General features: G+C 41.2%; 1 protein-coding gene across 3 annotated transcripts in view; it reads right to left on the reverse strand.

The window, feature by feature from the left end:
• The window catches only part of LOC110166247 (zeta-sarcoglycan), a 209,428-nt gene extending 206,930 nt beyond the window's left edge, over positions 1-2,498 (reverse strand). For 2 of the 3 annotated variants that reach the window (XM_055158707.1, XM_055158708.1), the window contains exons 1-2: positions 2,373-2,497; positions 1,851-1,919 (exon numbers count right to left, since the gene is read on the reverse strand). The gene's annotated coding sequence lies outside the window, so the exon portion shown is untranslated. Of the gene's footprint in view, positions 1-1,850; positions 1,920-2,372 lie in introns of all 3 variants that reach the window. The other variant, XM_020931474.2, reaches the window with a different exon arrangement.
• Between the last annotated feature and the right edge of the window lie 3,502 nt (positions 2,499-6,000).

The raw sequence follows: 6,000 nt of genomic DNA on the forward strand, positions 1-6,000 counted from the left end.
TATTAATCTTTTCCCAAATCTCCTAGGAAGAAGGGCAATAACATACTTCCCCTTGATAAAATTCACCAAACATTCTCTTTGTTCCGGCTCTAAATCCTCGATCGTGGGAATTGTTGCCAACACAGAATGTATGGCTCTTCGCTGATTGGCTGGTGCCCGAACTCGCACTTCAGGGGTTTTTGCGAACCATCTAGTGCAGGGGTCGGCAACCCTTGGCTCCAGAGCCGCATGCGGCTCTTTAGCACTCCCCTAGTGGCTCCCTGGAGCTTTTTCAAAAATGAGTGAAAATGGAAAAGGAATGATTTTTTTGGTTGTTGATTTAATATGGTTTCTTTAGGGGTAAAACCCTCGTTCATCTCTGGTCATGGATCTGATCCATCAGCTGTGTGTGCAAATGCAAACACATAAAAAGTGTTTCAGCAGAACAAATAGATGAGCTGAAGCGGGGGGTGGTGTCCGGTGCCTCCACCTGAGAAGCGCTTTCCCCGAAAAAAACAAACAAAAAAAACCACATGCGCAGATGACCGCTCAGAACAACATATAACAAAACCAAACGGGATTCACGCTTCTGTCCGGATGCTTTGCACCCCCTCGGAACCAGCCGCGGTCGAGCGTGGAGGACCAGAGCAGCCCGCCCGAACCTGTGGTCCACAGCACATTCTCGCTTTTCCCGCACGGAACCAGCGAACAGATGACTGCACTGTAGTACAGACCCATTTCTTTGCGCGCTGGTCTTGCTCGCCCCCGTCTGGAACCAGAACATGGAGGACGAAGCCTCCGGACAATCTGACAAACACTGGACCCCCAGCCCCGTCTTGAGGGGCAGCGTGATGACTGCCCCGTGTATTTGGCGCTGCTGCCCGAGCACAGAGCTTCTGCTCCGGGCTGATGTGCGCGGAGTTGCGTACATATGCTGCTGTTTTATGAGTGCTCCTATGCACGATCAGAAGAAATGTGACTGCTGCTCTGAATGCTTCCATCATCGTCGTCAAAGCTACAGGTTTACACGCAAATGTGAAACCGGAAACGATGTGTACAAATGAAGGGAAATGTCCCCGTTTTTAAAAATACCCGTGTACGTGTAAACGGGGTCTAAATGACAGAGGAATGAACGCTAACCACCAGATTTCAGTGGCTACAGACAGCGCACCGAGTATGAGAGGGTCGCAAAAGGGGTTTGTGTATCATGAATGCTCATTTTGTATTTGTAGCCTACTTAGTCATTTTAATAGTCGGCTTATACAGCTAATATACTGACAGCCTATGTTGCCTTCATATTAGGCTTATATAAGGCTTTTAATTTTTTGCGGCTCCAGGCAAGTATGGTTTTTGTTTTTTTGGGCCAATATGGCTCTTCGAACATTTTGGGTTGCCGACCCCTGGTCTAGTGTGTTCCTATTCCTGACCTATAGTCACTGGAGAGAAATGAAATTGAGCGGAGGCACTAGGTAGCGCCAGCCTGGCTAGAAGAAGGTAAGGAGCTTGTTCAGTAGTAGATATATAAAAATAAAGTGCATGTCATCTATTTATTAAACCTTATACGAGCTGTTATGTGATCATCATGGGGTTTTACAGTCAGTTTATGAAAACTATAGAAAACAAGAGCTGTTTCTTCATTTGAGAGCCAAAGAAGCTAAAACTAATATCTCTGGTAATACTACTATTCCTAAAATGATAAATATGTGACAGGGGAGGTGACAAACTTTGCAAAATTTGAGGCTTATTGATGAGGTAAAGACAGGAGTATGTTTAGAACTTTACAACAATTTATATAGATTGTTGGAGTTACCAGTAGATTGCAGATGTGAAACCTGCCCCCCTCCCCTCACCAGTCTTTTCTTCAGACTCACCTGTGCTCTGGTCTTTTTCTGTCAGGCCAAAGCTGGCACTCCATCAGACAGAAGTAACACAGATAGGATCTAGTGGTGAAGTGTGAGAATACAACAGTCAATTTAACTATAGATAGTATCTTTAAATTTATCTAAGATAGTATATAATCTTAATGGGCTTTTAATATGAAAAAAAAACTGCTATAAACAGTATTTCTGCAAATACTAGTAATCCTAAAACAGTATGCTCTATCTTGAAACTCTGTGTTTTTGTTTACATCAATACAGCTAGAACTATCTCCGGTGATGTAAAAGTACGGCTGATGCACATATACCTTGGTTGTCGCGCGGATATAGCATGTGTAGCGTGGGAGAAGTAACATTTGGCTTTGGAACAAGTGCCGGTCATTGTGGACGGTCGGGTCAGAGTCCTGCTCCAGGTCGGGTACCCGCGTACTTAAGAGAGAGAGAGAGAGAGAGCCCCTAGCACGAGCAAGCGGAGCAGGTGTCCGCAAAGCGCGATCGGGTTTCGGCTGCGATTACCTCCGTGCGGCGCGGAGCTCTGTGGCGGTCCTTTCGCCTGCAGACGGTCTTCGCGGGCGCACCTTAGTCCTGGGTTAGTCCTGGGTTAGTCCTGGGTTAGTCCTGGGTTATCATGGGCAAGGGTGGTAACGGGTGGCATGTTAACAGGTGCGGGCGTATGCAGGTCTCTAAAAATGGACCCGTGGTCACGTGCGGAGATCGCGGTGGCCCAACATGCACCGCGGTGGACCTCTTAGTACCGCGGTGATACATTTTTGCGGTTAATGCGACAGCCCTATGTACAAGTTACTCAATCAAAAGTCACGCACCCAAGTCTGCAATTTTTTTTTTGTAAAATATTTCCAGAAGTTTCATAGTCTAGCCTTTTTGCAGCAGTTGCCCTCTGGCTTAAACATGCTAACTATCAAGTGAACAAACAAACACAGCCCAAACTCATATTTATAATGTAAGCCCTTCCTTCTGGCACCTGTATTAAACTTTGATAGTGCCTGCGTGTATGAAAACAGCTCCTAATCAGCATAGCCCATAAAAGTGTCTCTCTCAGTGGGGGTACTCACCGGCAGATGTGTGATGTTTTTCACAGCATATCAACCATTCTGTCCCTCCCCCAAAGAACTCAGATATCACCAATGGATGCTTTGTTGAAATTTAATAAGATGAACTGGGAGGAGGTTAATTATGATTTCTTTCAGTGTAGTTACTTAGCTCTGGTGTTAACAATGGGTTGCATATCTTTTGGTTTTTGATAATTTCACACTGAAATTGGTGTCATTCCCCTTTTGGCATTAGATAATTTCCACAGTAGATAAAAAGTTACTTTGTTTTTTATTCTAATTAAAAGGCAATGAAAGGCCATATATTGAGTCCTGATAGTAAGTGAGCTGAGTAATTTCAATATCCAGTTTTATCCACTGTTGCGAGTGTGTGTGTGTTTCTTTTTGCTCATTTATTTATTTACTTTATTATTATTATTATTATTATTATTTTCTTTCATTTGTGTCTTTTTTGTGTACAATATTATTCTAGATTTTGCAACTACTTGCAACTTTGTAAGCTAAAATAACAGCAATAATTCAAAAGTGCTCAACTGTACAATGCAGCAGTCACATGATCTGGTACACATGTGAAAACATCTGCTGAAGGTATGGACTTCATGCATTACAATGCCGTGGAATATACCAGAGGGGCACACCAGAGTGTTTGAACAGATGGAGAGGGAGGCAGACTAAACAGGATGTTTGAAATGTGATGAAACAACATCTAAAAACATGCTTAAATATGAGCATAGGTGTGTTAGTATCACAGCATAATTCTCCATGTACCTCTTGTATCTCTTAGACTGGACTTTGATAGCTAACTAGAGACACAGAAGTCCAGACATACCCAAAATACATACTCAGAGGGAGGATGTGTTGTCTATTTAAAGGTCCGATGTTACATCAAATTGATTCTTGTGAGCTTTAAGACTATAATGTGGTTACCTCATCAGAAACATAGCTGGAGTTGTGTTTTGTTTCATTCACTCATTTGAGCAGCCCTTTATTATTAGTCTGTCGACATCTCCAAAGCTCAAAATGCTTTGTTTAACCCTGTGATATCAAGGAGTGGTAGTTCTCAAGTTAACAACTACCTTTTACCTTTTGTTTAGCTGGGATTTGTAATTCCAGATGTGAAATTACCTAGATGATTCGGGTTAAGTGTATGGAATTTAAAAACACAATGGAGCACTTCTGGAGTGTTTTCTGTTTGAGAGAAGAACTAAATATGTAGTGCTTGTGTGTTAAACATGTGTGAATGAAACAAAACACAATCCCAGGTATGTTAGTGAAGAGGAAACAACATTATAACATAGATCAGTAAATAGGGTAATAGGGGCCCTTTAAGAATGTGAAAAGAAGTATCCAGTTTCCATCTCTGGTACACAGTGTTTAGAGAGCCCTACAGCCTACATACAGCCTCTCTCTCCATACATAGCAGTGCAATCATCTCCTCCCCCTGCTTTGCCCCAGGATCATCTCGTCATCCTCCTACATCTTGTCTATGGATCTCATATCTGTGTGCTGCCTCTGCCTCCGTCATGTCACTGTCCACTCCTCGCACGCATATTTACTGACACTTAACGCTCTCACAGCATCCCTGCAAACACCAGTAAATGACATTCTTCGCTCAAGTTCGCTTCACATTTCTCTGCAGAGCCCAACGCATTCAAGTGGCCTATTTTCTCTTCCTGATAAATGAAGTTAAGAAAGTGCTTATTACGCTTCGCCAAAACCAATATGCACTCAAACTATAATAGCGTCTGCTCATTTCCTTTGTGCTCTCAAACAAATCTAAATGCAACAAAGCAGTTATTGACACTTGAGTTTGTCTGACCAGTACCTCATAAGGAAAACTGCTGACCCAGATGATGCTACTGGATTAGGGATGCAACAATATCCAAATCTCTCAGAACAATATTTTCATGACATGCATCTCATGGTTTGATAGTTATTGCGATACTTTGTGGAGGTTGACCAAATTGTGCATATGCTAGTTTTTCCTCTTAAAATACCATGGCATGTCTGGTTCTGTCATAATCCAAATAATCAAGATTTAAAAATGCTTAAAGTTTTGTGTTTGATTAACCCTTGATGATTAAAATGATACATCTCCAAAGTTCAATATGCTCTGTTCTACCTTGTGGTGTATGTACCTCATGCATTACTAGTTTCCAAGTTAACGCTACCTTTTACATTTAATTCAGGAGATACTGGCAATTCCAGGGTTGAAATGATCTATTATGACTCTAGTGAAGGTGTATGGAGTTTTAAAACACACTGGAGCACATCGTGTATTATTTGATGACATCTCAAGGTGGAATAGAGTGTTTTCTGTTTGAGAGAAGCCTAAATATGATGGATGTGTGTGTTAAACATTTATGAATGAAACAAAACACAAGTTCAGGTATGGTTGTGATGAGGAAATGGCATTATAACAGGTCAGAAAATGAATATAGGCCCGTTAATTAAATAACAGTTATTTCTTAATGTACTTAATGATCTTGATCTATGTTTATTTTATGTAGTTTCCTCTGTTTTGCCTCTATTGTTGCTCCAAAACAATACATTTAAGCAAAGAGACTTATATAGTCATATTATTGTGATACGATATGATATCACAATATTTCACTTATTGTTACATCCCTAATTAACATACAGTAGAATCTAGAAATCACCAGCAGATGATTTGTTATGGTGCAAATTAGAGGTGGCAATTTACGCTGGAAGGATTCAAATGTTATTGCTTTTTGAGATTATGCCAAGATACAAACATCAATGCGTAGGTTGTAACAAAATATTTGGGCTATATTTAACCTTTATAACTTCCCTCATTACTACTCTGCCATCCTCCCCGTCCTCAAGCTGTCCTCCCTCCTGCCATACATCTCTTTTTTTTAGTAAATCTCCTTTTTGCTCTTGACTTGTATTGCTGGATTATAAAGGTGCACTGTGTAACTTTACTGGTGGAGGGTTCGCTACTGCGTTGTCTCCATGGAGATGTTATCGCATTGCCAGCAATGTTCCACAGTATTGCATTATGTTTCTTATTTATTTCATAACAGGTGTTTTTGTTGCTCAAAAAAAAAAAA

This window comes from Boleophthalmus pectinirostris, unplaced genomic scaffold (assembly GCF_026225935.1).
Source record: "Boleophthalmus pectinirostris isolate CB_2022bp ecotype Guang Dong unplaced genomic scaffold, ASM2622593v1 HiC_scaffold_22, whole genome shotgun sequence".
Taxonomy (NCBI): domain Eukaryota; kingdom Metazoa; phylum Chordata; class Actinopteri; order Gobiiformes; family Gobiidae; genus Boleophthalmus; species Boleophthalmus pectinirostris.